Genomic DNA, 15577 nt, shown 5'->3' with positions numbered 1-15577 from the left:
TTGTTCTTCCTTAGTATTCTGTTATGTGAACTCTTTCAAAGAGTTAAAAATTTATCACCAATTTCATGCTATAGCCTAAAAAAGTTATAGTTTTTATCTATTTAGTCTGTTTTGAATTTCACAAATGTTTGCTAGTCTTTTCTTCCTTCCCCTAATTTTAAAATAAAGCAAAAACAACTAGTAATAAGACTTTACCAGGATCCTCAAAGAGGAAATTGTATTTGGTGACTGAGTTGGATTAGACTTTAGCCTGTGGAATGTGGTAGAAACTCTACATAAAGGATTGTGCACCTTGCTCTTGCAGTTGGAGTATCCAGTGTGGCCCAGATTTTTGAGCCTTTATTCCTGGTCCTTGCCTTCAGGAAGGTGTTTTTTATTTCTCTTTAGTTTTGGACCTAGACTTTCCCAGACTCTAAAAACTCTTGTGTAAGTGGTACCAAAGCACAGAAAGGATCTCACCCCAGAAGACACCAGTTGGTTCAGACTGCTTTTCTCTTGTCCGCTTTCTTCTCTGTGCTGAGGATTGTAGAGAGCACAGCAGACAGAAAGATGGAGTTAGACAGATGTTTACTAGTTGTGTGACCGTGTGATCTTTCAGGTTCAAATCTCAGCTGTAACATTGGGCTCTTCTAATGACTTCTTGTGGTCTGGTGAGGTGTAGACTTTGTACATCGAGGAGCTTGTGCTTAGCACTTGCAGATTCTCCTTAAGATCTAGAACATGATCAGTACTTTGAAGATACCGTATGTTCCTCTTGCCTCTCTCTGGAGGTGATCACTGTCCTGAATTGTAGGTTCAGCATCTTTTAAAAATGTGTATATCTGTAAATTAGATATTTTAGCTTCAAATGATTTGGGCTGTATAAAAATGGCATCATATAATATAGAGTCTATAAACAAGGGAGCCCCTCACAGCCAGATGGGGTAGAGCTCTGGGCTTTCTACTTGGTCTTTACTGATGGGAGGTGTGGGTGGGGGTGGGGTTGCCGGCTTTTCTGTGGTGTGTGTGGCCTAAGGAGAGTGATTTTGGTCTAAAACTTTTTTTTGTTTTTGGATCTTGCTAAGTTGTCCCCTCACTTGCCCTTTAATTAGAGAAAATAGGCTTTTTTTCTTTATTAGTTCACAGGTTGGGGTGGCATTATATGACATATGATGGACAGGCTGAATCCAATAAGTAGATATATGAAGGTTAATGGGAGCCAGATTTACTACTTTAACAGGGAAGGGGAAGGTAAAAATGAGGTGGTGAACCTTGTGTTGGATTAGAATTCAGTGTTTATCTGTATAAACTTGTGGTTTTTAGTATACATACATTAAAAAAGCAATACATATAGAAGTAAATGTATGCATGTATGTATTTAGTTCTCTTCATTTTGAGGGCTTGGGAACAGTGGTAAACCAGTTGAAGTGAATGCAACTAATATCCAGATCTTGATTTCTTAATACTGTTTTCTCACTGAAGTGGGAATAGTCCCAGTATGGGCCTAGAAAATCACTTTGGCAACCTCTAGAGAATAATTAATTGGGCCAGGAATTATCAGTGAACACCTGAAGTACTGAAAGGAAGTTTGTTGAAAACTAAGATATTTATATAGTTAAAGCACAGAAGTTTTACTGACTGTGAAAGGAAAACAAACAGTAACTTTATAATGAGAAAATCTGACAGATATTACCTTAATGAAGTGTTATATGTGACTATTACCAAATTATGGAAAAAATGAAAAATATCATACCACTTGATACGGTGTTCTGAAGAAACTTTTCTGTGATATTCCTGCTGAAAATTCACAACTTGAGTCTAACAAGGAAACATCAAACACAAATTAGGAAACACTTTGTAAAATTGGTTTGGAATCTTGAAAATTCTCAGGAGTATGAGAGTCTAAGAAAGTCTGAGGAATTCTTCCAGATTGAAGTAAGACTAATGTGATGAGACCTGAAAACATCCAGCATTCAGTCCAGCATTGAGAATCTGGGTTGAATCCTTTTACCAGAGTGGACTTTATTGGGATATTTGGAGAGAGAGACAGTAGAAGTAGCTTGTGAAATAGATGAATGACACCACACTGGTGTTAATTCCTGAATTTTAGTGATCACAACTGTGGCTTTGTAGGAGAATGCCTTTGTTTATAGAAATTAGTCATGAATAATGGTTTCTATACCATGTTGGCTATGTAGAGTCAAGTAGCTCAAGGAAAAAAGTTATTTTTATTGTATCTTTTTGTGGTTTGGTTTCAGCTTATCAAGCAAACCAGAATAAAACAAAATAAAAATAAACCTTCCTATTGGTTGAGTTGCTCAGAATTGTTTGTCAAACAAATCATTTATGAGTTTTAATAGGTTTGCTTTTGTGGGCAGTTACAATTGCCCTACCAAGTGTGGCTTCCTGTTCTATTTTGATTTGTCTTTTGGTATGCTGGTTTGTTAATATTTATCATCATCTAATGTATATTTTCTTTCTAGGCTCATTATGTATTTCCTTCACTTATATTTTGTCTTTGTGAAAACTGCCTTTTTGAATGAAAAGTGTGGTTTACCAAAATATGGCACTTGTCACAATTTACTGATGATTCTGTATTTAATTTGAACTTACTTAGTGTATGCTGTTCTTTTCTCAGTTTGTTGGTGAACTATATAAGTAGTTTTTTACCACACTACATCTAACTCCATGCTGAGCATGTTTCAGTAGGCTTTGAGTTTGCTTTTTTAAATCATTGGACTGGTTGGTTGCCTATCTTAGAATTTTTGGAGTATCAGCAGGGATCGAGTGACTGATACGATGCTGTAGCCAGTTCATAATCTAGACAGCTTGTACTCGTGTTTAAATGGTCAGCCCCCTAAGGTTTAGGATTACACATTCTAGACCAAGTTGGTTCGAGGCCAGAAATTTGGGTGGAATAGGGTGGCGCCGGGGAGGGAGAGGCTTCATTGTCAGAGTAGCTTTCTTTCTGGAAGAAGTTACATGTAAGTTGTCAAGTGGAATCTGCCCTTCCCCTGAGTGCAGGAAATCATGGGTTAAAGACACTGGCCCCCATACTTTCTCTGGTGGGATTAAAATTTGTCATAGGGCTTTTTTGCCTAGATAGTTTGGTGGACAAGCTTCTCTTCAGCAGTTACACCAATTTTCATATTTCTCAGAACAATCAAGGAAAAGAGCTTTTAAAAATCCGGAGTGGTGGTTACATGGCTCTCGGTACACACCCACACGCACAGGCTTTTCTTCAGCATTTTGTTATATTTTTTCCCCCTCACTGCTCTTACTGTGTAGGTGGCCTTCTTTGGATTGCTTTTGACAGGAAGTTGAACAACCTTTCTTTTTTGGAGTGGAATATATTTTACTGCTGAGTGAGAAAAAGGAATGAAGTGTTTATATCTTGAAATTTTATTGAGTTTTAGATTTAAAGACCAATTTAAATCCAGAAAAAGGTTAAATTTTGTATTGTGCACTACTACTTCTGAGCCTGCGTAGTCATTTCTGGGCCCCCCTTTCTTTGGAGCATTGCTTTGTTTTCTCACCCATTGATGGGTGTCAAGAAGTTGTCTTTGACCGGATCATTATTTTTCTTGCTCTTGACTGCTACCTTCCTCGACCTTCTTATTTCTGCAGTTGGGTGTGGCGGGCTCTATGCAGATATCACAGGCACCTTGAATTTAGAATGTATCTGCTTCATTCCAACATAGGATAAGCCCAGTATTCAGGAAAACTTCCAGGTCCAGATGTCCCCAGGGCACGGGTGGGAGCTCTTCCTGATTGGAGTGTTGCCTCTGCCGAGGGTTCTGTCTGGACTGCCGTCTTTCTGGTGCTTTGGGATATGAGCTGCAGTCTCTGCCTCTTTACTTGCTCCCATGGCCCACTCACTGCCTGGGGTCACTGTAGTTGAGTCTGATTTGGGTTTTCCTATAGAGCACCGAGAATTCAGGGGAAGAAATCAGACTTCAATCAGAATAAGCCCATCTGCATCATTGAAATCTTGTCTAGTTGGATTGGAGTAATTCTGATGGAATTTTCCGCGTTTTCTTAAGTCACGTCCTTTTGCTTGACTTTAAAATCTGCATGTTTATTCATGTTCCTAAGTGGTTTACTGGTGCAAAGCAGCTGACAGGTATGTCTTATTTATATTATTAGCTGGTTATAGTTCAATTAATTAAGAATAACAAAACAGCATATATTTTGAGTATGGTTTTCTTTTCACATTCTATGGGTATATTCTATAGGCTATTCGTGTAAAAACTTCAGGTTTTATTATCTGGGTTATCTAACTCTCAGAGTGTCCTTTATTGGTTCTTTTCCTCAGTTTGCTTTTGATGCGTGTACCATTTACTTATGGTAGTACGGAAAAGACCTGTTGGACGATGGGAGGGAAAGGGAAAGTATTGTAGACTGAATTAGAGTAAATCATAGTCCATGCTTTTATAACTATGTCAGAATGAATCCTAGTGTTATGCGTAACTAAAAACTAATAAATGTGGTAGGGATAAAAAAATGATGACCTGTTGCAGGGTCTTACCCAACCCTATTCTGCTATATTAAACATCATAGTGCTGGGACATATCAGGCTCTGGGTAAGCCCTGTTCTGAATATAAATTTAAAGTAAGTTTAGGGCTGGGAATATATTGCTCAGTGGTAGAGCCCTTGGTTTTCATGGACAAAGTGCTGATTTTGTTCCCTAGCATCATAAATAAAGAAAATAAATAAACTTTCAAAGTGCTTTTATATTTGACTGAATAAAAGATGGGAGTCTTATTGAGCAGAATGACAAGCTGCAAAGAGGAGCTTCCTGTCTGGTCTCACCAGGAGTTGGAAATATCTGTGAGTGAAACCAAGTTCTGGTTCTTACTTGTCTTTTTTTTCTTGCTCTTCTTAAGTTCCATTTTATGTGAGGAGGAACAGTGTTTAGCAACTAACATAGTTTGATATAGTGTTTAACCCTAGTAAACTTTCAAAAACACGTTTCTTGGAAGCTCTTATAAATATATGTAGTCCATTTTATTTTAATATTTTTAAAAATGGGTACATTTACTACAGGTTATTACTGTGAGGCACGCATATTCTTTGAATAAGAAACAGTGTTCATAGGAGATATTTATGATTGTGATGGGAGCTTATTTATCTGAAATGAGCAGTGTGAGAATTTCTGAACAATCAGAATGTTTGGTTGCTTTAGAAAAGGATTTTTCAACTTCACCATTATTTTCATGTTTGACTGGCTAATTCTTTGTCATGAGGGACTGTCCTGTGCATTGTAGGGTGCTTCACAACATCTCTGGCTTCTACCTACAATAGGACATCTTTTTCCTAAGGGGTGACAACCAAAAATGTCTCTAGACATTTCAAGATGTCCCCTGCTCCATGTTGAGAACCACTGCTTTAGAAAGGAGGTTGGTTCTATAGGATGATGTCTTCAGTACATCAGCATCACCTCTAAAGGGGGTTTCTTACAGGTTCTGGTTCCTGGGTTTCTCCATAAACTTCCTGAACAGATTATCTGGGGTGTGGCTCTGGACAACGTCCCTCCTACAGATCTAATAGGCAGGCTGACAAATTTGTTTTATGTGAGAGCGGCTGTTGGTTAGCTGGAATTGAAATGTGTTGAACTGCATATAAAGAGATTACAAATTAAAGGGATTTGATTGGTAGTGGTGATGTTTTTCCTTTTTATTTACTAAGTGTGTTTTTCAAAATTTGAAAATAGCTGTTATACTAAAGTTCGCAATTATTTTAATCTAGGTTTTGAACGATTACATCAAGGTGGATTCAAAAGCAAGATTTACTTCGAGTTTTGCGACAGAATTAGGTGAGTTGGTAGATTAGTCATCAAGTCATGTTGGGGGAATGTCACTCAAACTCTCATTCTTAGAAGAAGACCTGCTATTTATAGCATGATTTTGATTTATTAAATCTGAGTCCTCTATTCCCCCCCCCCCCCCCCCCCCGTGGCTTCTCCTCTTTTGATGTTTTATTGGTGACAGACAGAAATGGAAAAGGAAAAGATGCTAAATGCTTGTGCAGTATTAGTCATTGATTTCTGAATTCAACATTGTCATTTTTACAGATAAAATAGATATTTTTTCTGGTATTTAAATTAATAAGGAGACTTTCTGTTAGCACATTTCTATTCCATGATAAATGCATTAAAACATTTGTTAAAATTTGATGGAAGTTTATACCTTAACTGGTGTTCTAAATAAGATCTTGCTAACTTTGATGCACTAGTGGTATTAATTTGGAATGCAGAGTTTATCCTGGAATAATTGGGACATGTTCGGATGCTCTACTCTTTGACATTTACAGATATGGGTCTTAACATTGATCTTAGAGTGACTGGACTTGGTTACTCTTAGGTAGAAACTCAGTTCTGTCAGAGCCTTATTCTAATAGTTTAGAAGACATTGCTCAAACATTTTAATCAATTATAAAAGGATGGAATCCTATTGAAGAATAACCGCTTAATTTAGATTGAAAGAGACTTTTTCTACAAGCCCAAAATGCTATAATATTTTAAGCTCTTAAATTCAGATTGAACAGTGGTTTGGGGTTGTGTAGGTTTCTGGTTTTTATTTTTTCTTTCTTTCTTTCTTTTTTTTTTTCTCCTTCCTTCTTTTGCTGAACCTTGTTTCACATCTGGATGCTGAAACAAAGACCTTGGGACTTTTCTTATCTGTTGCTTTGTTAGAAGAAAATTGCCTAAGGAGTCAATTCTTTGGGAATGACTGCATCCTCTAAAGGACAGTCAAGGTTATCTGAGCATCTCACCTCCATAAACCTTGTACAGAGCTTATGGCTTCTTTTGAAGCCTGCTGGGTAATTAGAGCACTGCTTTCAAAGTGGTTTTTTATTTCTGACCTTCCTTGAATTTCAGTAAGAAAAATTAGGGAATGATTATCTCTGAGAATGTTCTTAGAGTACATTAGGACACTTTCCGGGATACATTTATTTGATCATTCCCAGCATCACTCTTTAATAGAGGTGAAATCCTGGAAGGATTTTTAGATCTCTGTAATTTTTAGCCATTTGAAAAGCCCAGGTCTTTTATTAGCAACACAACTGAAAAAAATGGTCTTTGAGAACATAGCCTCTTCAGACCCAGCAAGAATTGCTTAAGAGTGCAGCGCCCAGTCTGCAGGAATGCTGCATGAAGGTAGCTGCTGCTTTGTTATTGAGAAGAAGAAAAATCACTGTAGTCTGCCCTCTGTCCGGGTGGGCTTTTAGCCACTGTGGATGAAAATATTTTTTTTTGAAAAGTATTGTTATATATACTGAACAGGTAAAGCCTCTTTTTCTTGTCATCATTTTGTAAGTCATACTGTTTAACAACTATTTACTTAGCATTTACATTGTATTAGAGATTGTAAGTAAACTAGAGATGATTCAAAGTATACCGGAGGATGTGAGTAAGTGCGTGCAAATACTGCACCATTTCCCTTAAAAGACTTGAGCATCTGTGGATTTTGGTGTCCTTGGGAAATTCTGGAACCAGTCCTTCTATAGGTACTGTGAAGCTATTGTACAAATTACTAGGTATCCTCTGGTTTTCATTTCAGTCTTGGAAGTTGTTTTTCAAGATATATAGATGTTTTTTCCTGAGGACTTAAATACCACAGAAATGTGCACCTTTAGCACAGTCCCTGCATGTCTTATGGTGTTTTGATTTGGATGTGAGGTGTCCCCCAAAAGCTCTTGGTGAGATGATACAAGGAGACTTAGAGGTGAGAATGATTGGTGATTAAAGCCTTAACCAAAAAAGTGCATTGATCCCCTATTAGGGCTTCACTGAGTGGTGAGTGTAGGTGTGACTGAGGTGGGACCCTGGGGGTGTGCCTCCCGGTGTATAGTTTATTCTTGTTGAGTGGAGCTCTTTATCTGCCTCCTGCTCCTGTCCTGAGCTGCATTCCTTCACCATTCTTTTTGCCATGATGTTCTGCCTCACCTTTAGCCCCAGGGAATGGAGCTGGCTGCCTTTGGGCTGAGACCTCTGCAACTATGATCCCCCAAATAAACTTCCCTCCTTAAAATTGTTCTTTTCAGGTCTTTTGGTCACAGCAGCAAAAAAAGTGACTAAAACGTACGGTATTCTAGACACTCTTAAATAAAGGTAACTTCTGTTTAATAAGCTTGAATATGGCAGGGTTTTAGCTGGGGCTTAAATTCTAGATGGTATTCCAAGGCCAGCCACTTGTTGAGCTTTTACTTTACAGCAGCTGATTTTGTCTCTTCAACTGCGTTGCTTAGTTTAGTAGCTGAAACCCCTGGGCACTTCAGTCATTTGTTTTAATAGCACTGAGATCTGATGTTGCTGGCGTGATATGGCTGTTAGGTTGGGTTGGAGATTCCTGTATACCCATAATCAAGTGTTCAGGTCCACCCCAACAATAGAGGAGGAAGGCCACAGTCAAACAGTGTTGCACATCCATTGGTGACCTGACTCTTGGCTTTCTGGATGTGTTCTTCTTTCTTAAGTACTCATACTCACTCTCCCCACCCTCCCTTCCTACTGTCCTCCCTCCCACCCTCCCTCCCTGCTTCCCTCCCCTTCCCTCTCTCTCTCTCTTTCTCCTTAAGGGACATATAAAGCGATTCTCTTCTTCTCAAAACAAAAGTTCAAAAGACCAACAAAGCCTGTAAAACCTTGTATTTTATATGTAGTTTTATGTGTATCTTATTCAATCCATTGTCCTTTTATGTATTTTTTGAGTAACATTGTTCTAGAATATAAACATTGAATTGGGTAAGTATACTGTTTTCCCTTTAAATTTTTTAAAATTGATTTTTTAAAAAATTAAAAAATATATATATTTAGTTGGCAATGGACCTTTATTTATTTATATGTGGTACTGAGAATTGAACCCAGTGCCTTGCATGTGCTGGGCAAGCTCTCTGCCACTGAACCATAACCCCAGCCCCTGATATTTTCTTCTGAAATACCCTGTCAGAAATATAAAATAATGTTTATTGACAATAACCTCTGAGTAAAATAGAAGCTTTATACATTAACACATTTGAGTAGTTCACCAAGTATTATATTTTTGCTTTGAATTTTCCCTTTCTTAAATTGACAGTCATGTACTCACACGTGAGACATTATTTAAATGTTTCTGTTATTTCAGTTTAATAATTTGCATCCCAGCCTTCTGCTTTCAAAGGGAGAGCAAATGGGAAAATTAACAAAAACTCTCTATTCTTTTCCTGAAAGTTAAGTAAAAGAGAACAACACTGGTCACATTTGCTTATCTGATTAAGAGTTTGATGATCTCACACATGAGAATAAAGTCATAGTTTCTTGCTATTTATGGGAAGATTTCAGTTCAACAGGTGTAAAAATAACAGGAAAAAATTGCATGGTGGCACATTGTTCTAGACTTTTCTTAGTGTTAGGTGTTGTGGTAGCAAGAAACCCAGTGCACAGTCATGGTGCCTTGCCCTGACTTTCAGCAGGACAGTGGAGTGAGGTCAGTTAAATATTGGAAACCTGGAAGATGTTTACTCCCTGACTCTCCAGCCTGTGGGCTTGTGATGTGACCCTGCTATCCTCTGATGTGATGTGTTTTCTCCTTGTTATTCTAACAAAGTGTGTCTTCCTTAGAACATAAAGGGCGTCTGTTTACAGCTGGCAGTATTCTCTTAATGGAGTTCATTGACAAAGACAATAGACTAAATTAAAGAAGGCCTTGAATATTTTAAACACCCCCCCCCCAGAAGAAAGCAACTCACATATTTACTCTGAGAAGACTTGAGAGGATTCTTTCAGTAAGCCAAAATTCAAGTTTCACTGTGGCATTGGTGACACAAAAGGGAGACAATTCAAATAATACGCAAAATGTTTTTAATGTAAATGCTGACAGTAATACAAAAAACCATTAAAAATGTGTAGTAGCAAAGGGATGATTGTGGAGGCTTCCTTTTATCTTTTGCTGTGAATAATTTGAATTGAGGTTGGTAGATTCTGAGGTCACTTCAGAATTACTTCGTTATGCTTATTTATTATTCAAAGCCCTCTCCTTCATCCTTAAAAGAAAGTGATGTAAAATCCTTTGACCTAGCCAGCATTTTCACCAGCCTGTGGAAGTGTGATATGGTTCCTTCACGTTTACTAAATGCTGTTGTATGCTGCTTCACTTCATTAGGAACAACTTATTCTCACTAATTCTTATCTGTATGTTCTCCAGAACATAGAAAGCTGCCCACATCAGATAGCCTCTTTTAAACTCATTCTGATGACAAATAGAGCACCTAGTGGTAGGAATTTGAGTTAAGCTGTCTTTGGAGGGATGCTTCATTTTCTAATACCTAGTCATTTGGGGAAGGAGTGGCTGAATTTGTTTGGATATCATTTTCTATAATAGTATCACATTGTAGTTTTATAATGGTGTCATGTTTCTCACTTTCTAGACTGATAAAATTTGGTAATTTGAACAAAAATTTAACCAATCAGAAAACATGGAAGAGAGACCATGAACCGTCTGGATGTAGGTAGACTGCTAGGTCAAGGTGGGCACTGTGTAGAGCTCACCTCACCAGTCCTACCACTGCCTGCTTTAAACAGTTGGGTGTGCAGAAACACTTTTGAAGATCTGGTCTCTGGAATCAACAGGTCTCAGGTGGAACTAGAGGTGAAGCCTAGTATTTATTGCAAGTTCTTCATGGTCTCTCAAATGGCTTGGGAAACTTGAAACTCTTAGTGATAGGGATACTTGTTTAAAATCTGGACTTTATTTTAATGTTTTGTCAGTCCTTAAGCATATTTTGTGTAAGGAAGTTGTAAATATCTTTCCTAGATTTAATTGCCTTTCATCAAAATCACATGTACAAAATTAAGGTCATATGGTGAATGGGGTCTTATATGTGGGAAGTCTAGGATTCTGTGTTCTACAGGCGTTGATGCTTATGGGAGGAGAGCTTTATTATGCCTTTTTGGAAAGGATGTTTAAGCAAGAGAATGTAGAGATGAATGCTCTAGGCTTCAAGATAGTTACTACTTATATTTCCCCAAATATGCCACGCTCTCTTATGAGTAGATGATAAGGAACCCATGAGCAGCCCTTCGGCATAGCAGCCTTTGGAGCAGGGGATAATTCCTGAGCTGTTGTTTGTCTCAGCCCATGACCAGCTTTGTGTATAGCCTGTAATACCTTCTTTAAAAAAAATGGATTATTGGGAACTTGAGATGAGCCTTCAGTAGGTTAAATAATGAATGGTTGCTGAAGAGCTAATAGACTTCTGATTTTTTTCAGGGAGTCTTTCCTTCCTTCCTTCTTCCCTCCCTCCCTCCCTCCCTCCCTCCCTCCCTCCCTCTTCTTCTCTCTTCTTTCCTCCTCCTCCCCCTCCTCCTCCCCCTCCTCCTCCTCCCCTCCTCCTCCTCCTCCTTCCCCTCCTCCCCCTCCTCCTCCTCTTCTTCTTCTTCTTCTTCTTCTTCTTCTCTACTTCATTCAGTAACTGACCCTTTTCTTTTATTGACTGATACCCCACCCCACCCCACCCCACTGCCAAGTCAGATGGAAAATAAATGGTTTTGAGAAATTGAGTAGGTAACATTTGATGAATATCTGAATTTTTGCTAGGTTTGTGGGCAGAGTAGAATGCAGAAGAGATAAATGATGCTCTCCCAGACCCTGATTTTCTGGAGGTTTATTATACAAAGGGGACCCTCTTCATTATTGTTACATATGCCATATGCTGGGCTTTATGGGACAGTTAAGCTTTCATTTTCACATTGTCTTGGGCCACTGGTGGGAAAGGGTTCTTATTGGTTAAAAGGACGAATGTCTGTTTTAATTTAGCGAAGCTAGCGTAATTTTAACATTTCTGTGCAAATTCTCAAGTGTTTAGCCTGGACAAAAGAATATTTGTGTAGCTTTCACCAGTAATAATGACTAGTACCAGCTGAAGCTTCATCTAGCCGTTTAAGTAGACAGTCTTCTGCTCCATTTGTGATGTGTGGTTGTTCCTGGGAGTTTGTCTTCTTGCATTTGATTAGTTTTTTTTTTTTTTTTTTGTTTGAGTTTTATTTGTTGTTATTTTTTCTTCCAGTTTAAAAAATTGTGGTAAAGTACACATAACATAAAATTTACCATCTTAGCTGTTTCTTTTTGCATTGTTGGAGATCAAACCGAGGACCTTGTGCATATGCTAGACAAGCACCCTACCACTGAGCCACATCTTCAACGCTGTCTTAGCCATTTTTAAGTGTACAACTATACATATTAAATAATATTTACAGTGTTGTACCACCATTAGCACCGTCTGTCTCCATAAGTCTTTTCATCTTGTGAAACTGAAAGCCTATACCCCTTAAACAATAAACACCTATCCCTCTCCCCTTAGCTTCCTAGCTCCTGGCAACCAGCAATCTACTTTGCATCTTTATGGTTTTGACTACATTAAATATGTCATCTAAATAAAAACAGCAGCAACAATACAAAAAGTATGTCATCTAAGTGAAATCATACAGTATTTGTCTTTTTGTGACTGACTTACTTCACCTGGCATAATGCTTGAAGGTTCAACTGTATAGTAGCATATGTCAGAGTATCTTTCTTTTCAAAACTGAGTAATAATCCTTTGTATGTATATACCACATTTTGTTTATCCATTCCACCATAGAAGCTTGAGTTGCTTTCATGTGTTTGCTTTTCTGAAGGATGTTGTTATGAATGTGGTACACAAATACCTCTTGACACTTGGTTTTGAATAATTTGGGCTGTAAACCCAGAAGTGGAATTGTTAGATGTCTTGATCAGCTTTTCATTGCTGTGACCAAAATATTCAACAAGAACAACCTGAGCAAAAGTTTATTTTGGCTCATGGTTTCAGAGGTTTAGTCTATGCCTGGCTGGCTCCATTGCTTTGGGCCTGAGGCAAGGCAGAACACCATGCAGAAGAGCATAGCTACTCTGCTCATGGCATCCAATAAGTCATTTAATCTCTGTACTTTCTTGCATTAACACAGGAGCTTTTGAGTGACACTTCATATCCAAACTATAACATTCTGCTTCTGGTTCCTGAAAGTTCATGTCCATCTTGCAAAGCACAGTGCATTTAGTCCATCTCCAAGAGTCCTGTTATTCTTAACAGTTCCAGCATTGCCCAAAAGTCCAAGTCTCATCTGAGTCTCAAGGCAAACTCTTTACTGTGAACCCCCGTAATGATCAAAAGCAAGTTCCATATGTCCAATATACAGTGTCACAAAGTAAACATTACCATTCCAAGAGGGAGAAATAGGAGCACAGAAAGAAGGGATGGGACCAGATAAAGACTGAAACCCAGCTGGGCAAACAAGTCCTCCTGCTGCACATTCAGCATCTGGGGCATATGGTGGCAAGATGTGATCTTCAGAGGACTTGGGCTGCCCCACCATTGTGGCCTTGTCAGTTGCTGCATACATCTCTTCTCTTAGGCTGGCTCTTTCCAGAGCCAGCAGCTTTCCTCTGCAGATGTTTCATGTTACTGGCATCTTTTAATCTTGGCGGGAGAGGGAGGTTCTCTACTGCAGCCTTGGCTACCTTCTCACAGCTTTACACTTTGCCCTCTCAGGAGCAGCCTGCAGGGATTCTGATCCTGTAGTTTGACTGGCTTCCCAGGCCTTCCTATGAAATGGTGGAAGCTTCCATGACCTCCTAACTCTGGCATTCTTGCCTGAACCAGCACTATAAGGCCCATGCATGCATGGTCCGTCATCAGCTTGAGCAGTAGCTGGAGCCCTTGAACCAATGCTGCAGTGGCCGGTGAGTGCCTTGGTGGCTGAGCATAGTGAACACTGACAGGGTGCCCTTAAAATCTCTTAAGTGTTTTCATTTCTGAATCCTCCAGCTGCAGTGAGTGTAGTTTTTCTGATTCCTGAAATTCCCTCAAGGGATCTTTCCTATTGTCTCTGAGCAAACTACTTAACTGCTCCTTAGTGGTAGTAATCTCTTCCACGAAAACACCTTGCTAGGCCTCAGTTTTACATGTATCTCTCATCTAACCAAACTTCAAGTTTTTCAAATCCGTCTGCTCTTTTATCTGTTCCTGATTCTCACAGCAAACCTGGCTAAAAGTAGCCAGCAATATCCATCCCATCACCTAAATGCTGTGCTGTCTTAAAATTTCCTCCACCAGTTTAATTAGTCCATCACCTTTAAATTTAGATGCTTAGAAAGTTTCAGGACATGGACAAAATATAGACAGCCCTTTGCCAAAATGTAACATGAATGACCTCTAGTTTGATTTCCTGTAGAATCCCTATTCCCCTCTGAAACCTCATGAGCATAGTCTCTACAGTCTGCATTCCTACCTACATTCTGATTTTTTGAACTTCCACCAGAGTTGCCCATTAAGCTCTGCTTACAACATTCTGAGGCTTCTCCAGCCTGAATCTCCAAAATTTCTAAATTCCTCCCACAAACCAGTTTCAAAGACTTCAGATCCACATGGTCAGGTGTAATCATAGCAATGACCCTGCTTCTTAGTACCTGTTTCTGTGTTAGTCATGTTTTAATTGCTGTGGCCAGAATACCCAACAAGAATAACTTAAAGGAGAAAAAGTCTATTTTGACTCATGGTTTCAGAGGTTCATTCCATGATCCGCTGGCTTCATTGCTGTAGGCTGAAGGTGAGGCAGAACATAATGGTAGAAGAGTGTGGCCTGAGGAGAGCTACTCTATGCATGGCAACCAGGAAAGAGAGAGAGAGAGAGAGAGAGAGAGAGAGAGAAGGGAGGGGGGAGAGGAGAGGAGGAGAAGGTAGAGAGGACTCAGAGAAGGTAAAACTCTGTAGGACATGTCTCCACTGACCCACTTCCTCCAGCCACACACACCTGCCTGCAGTTACCACCTAGTACACTAGTACAGTAGTCCTTTTTAATTACTAATCCATTGAATGGATTAATCTACTGATAATGTTACACTTTCATAATTAATTATTTCATCTCTGAACATTCTGGCAATAATATAGGAGCTTTTGGGGAACATCTCATTTCCAAATCAACACTGGCTCATATGATAATTCAATGTGAAAAATTTTGAGGAACCATTGAATCTTTTTCCATAGCAGCTGTACTATTTTACCTTTCTTCCAACTATGCACAAAGGTTCCAACTTTTCCATATCTTTGCCAACACTTTATTTTTGTTGTAAGTGACATTACTAATGGATGTGAAATAGTTTCTTATGGTTTTGATTTGCATTTTGCTATGATTAGCGAGTGTTGGTTATAAAGGGAAGATGTTGAGTGTCTTTTCATGTGTATATTATTAATTGTATATCTTTTGAGAAATGCTTATTTGAGTACTTGATCTATTTTTTGGAATTAGTTTGGGTTTTTTTGGTGGTGGTTCTTGACTGTATAGACTAAGTATAGTCTATATAGTAATCCTTTATCAAATATGATTTGGAAATAATTTTCTTCCATTCTGCAGGCTGCCCTTTTACTCTGTTTGATGGTCTTTTTTTTTTTTTTTTGTGGTACTGGGAATTTAACTCTGGACCTCACAAATGCTAGGCTTATACTCTACTACTGAGCTATATCACAGCCCTTTTTATTTTGAGACAGGGTCTTCTTGCTAAGTTGCTGAAGCTGGCCTTGAACTTGTTTTACTCCTGCTTC

At 38.7% G+C, this 15577-nt stretch overlaps 1 protein-coding gene and 1 pseudogene across 14 annotated transcripts in view; one reads left to right on the top strand and one right to left on the bottom strand.

Annotated features, from left to right (window-relative positions):
- The window catches only part of LOC306653995 (dnaJ homolog subfamily B member 6-like), a 420043-nt pseudogene that overhangs the window by 45294 nt on the left and 359172 nt on the right, over positions 1-15577 (bottom strand). The window lies entirely within an intron of this gene.
- SIPA1L1 (signal induced proliferation associated 1 like 1) overlaps positions 1-15577 on the top strand; it is a 362908-nt gene that overhangs the window by 71649 nt on the left and 275682 nt on the right. For 11 of the 13 annotated variants that reach the window (XM_079127079.1, XM_079127078.1, XM_079127077.1 and 8 more), the window contains one exon: positions 5729-5795. The exons of the other annotated variants lie outside the window; for them this stretch is intronic. The gene's annotated coding sequence lies outside the window, so the exon portion shown is untranslated. The remainder of the gene's footprint in view (positions 1-5728; positions 5796-15577) is intronic. 13 annotated transcript variants of the gene reach the window in all.

This window comes from Sciurus vulgaris, assembly GCF_902686455.1.
Source record: "Sciurus vulgaris genome assembly, chromosome: 2".
NCBI classification, from domain to species: domain Eukaryota; kingdom Metazoa; phylum Chordata; class Mammalia; order Rodentia; family Sciuridae; genus Sciurus; species Sciurus vulgaris.
This window is presented reverse-complemented; position numbering and strand designations above follow the sequence as displayed.